The sequence below is a fragment of the Zalophus californianus genome, chromosome 2 (assembly GCF_009762305.2).
Source record: "Zalophus californianus isolate mZalCal1 chromosome 2, mZalCal1.pri.v2, whole genome shotgun sequence".
Lineage (NCBI taxonomy): Eukaryota > Metazoa > Chordata > Mammalia > Carnivora > Otariidae > Zalophus > Zalophus californianus.
Genome location: NC_045596.1, coordinates 6,433,352 through 6,434,885, shown reverse-complemented (window position 1 = coordinate 6,434,885; position 1,534 = coordinate 6,433,352).

Here is a 1,534-nt window from a genome sequence, read left to right as displayed (position 1 = left end):
CTTTCTAGATAATGTGTTTCCTCCAGCATTCTCATTAATTTAAAGACTGTAGTGGTAAAATAACTATAAACAAGGAAGGGCTCACCTTGCCAGGATGAGTCCTGGGTTCAGGTCAGCCACCCAGGACAGTGGGCTTCAGAAGCCACTGGGACAGGGCCTGAGTCCCAGCTGCCGCTTACTGATTAGGTCCCGGGCAAGCTCCTCAACCTCTCAAAATCTTCTCTGGTTTTTTTTTTCTACAGCCTGCAGAAGAAATCTTGTAGCACCCGTATAAGGTACAAGTGACCTCATCACCCCCTTGCACATACCTGCCCAGGGTTCAGTGGCTTGGCGTGGCTTCCCGCGTGTATACCTCCTGCTCGCCTGCCCAGCAGATCTGGCCTCTGTGTGACAGAACAAGGGGTGTGCGTGGGGCTGTCCCCAGACTGTCAAGTGAGCTCAAGTACTTTGATGTAAATGTAGGTCCCTGTGTGGCACAACGCAAGTCACTTGCCTGTGAAATGCACAAAGGACCACGGTGCAGGCTGGAGAGGACTGTGAAGACCGTGTGTCTTCTGTGTCCACTGGGACTCCAAAATAGAGTACCACCAATGAGAGGATCGGGTGGGTGAGCATTTTCAGGGGAAAGCAGCACGGTTGCAGAGTGGAACGTCCACTTAGAGGTCAGACTCGGGTTCGCTTCCGGTTTCCCCGGCCATGACTGGCCCTGCAGCCTTGCAGGTCTGGAGCAGCAAGCATGTAGTCTCCCTGTCTTACAGATGGGAGAACTCGGTTCACGTGGGCACAGCCACCTGCTCGGGGACATGCGGCCGGTCAGGCTGAGAACCTGCTCACAGGTGTGCATGGGAGTCAGCTTGAACCGACGTAGCTGCCGGGGGTCTCCCTCCCTCCACTTGTCCTCCACATCTCCTTCTGGTATCCCAGAGTGCTTAAGTGCTATTTGCTCACAACTCCCAAACTCGTGTCTTCCAGGGCCTCCCCAGGCTTCTAGAATTGGGACACCGAGCTGCCTCCCCATCATCCTCATCTGAATGTCCAGTAGGCCACACAGACTGAAAACTTGCCAAACTTAGCTTCTCATTCTCCCCTCTACTCTTACTGACCTCATTAAACGGCAGCCTCATTCTTCCCGTTGCTCAGACTAAAAACCCTCAGAGTTGCCCCGTGTCCATAAACATTTATGGAACTCCTCCTGTACGGCGCTGATGCCTCCCCAGGTGCTGGGTTTGCCTAGGCTCGAAGAGTAAGACCTGCCTAGGCTCAGGGTGCTCCCCTTGAATTAATCTGCTGGACAGAGACAGGAATTTGTTCCTGTAGAATAAAACTCTAGGGAAAAATTAATTTCAAAGCTCTTTTAATTCTTATTTCCTGTCTCTTCTCCTCCCCTTATCACTCTGCCCCAAAGCCTGAACTGCAATAAAGAGAAACTTAGAAGCGGTGAAAAGGCTCAGCAGCATGTGAATGTGTGCTTGGACAGCAAGTTATCTGACAGGGACAGGCCTTGATTTTGTGGCGTGCACAGAGCCTGGGCCCC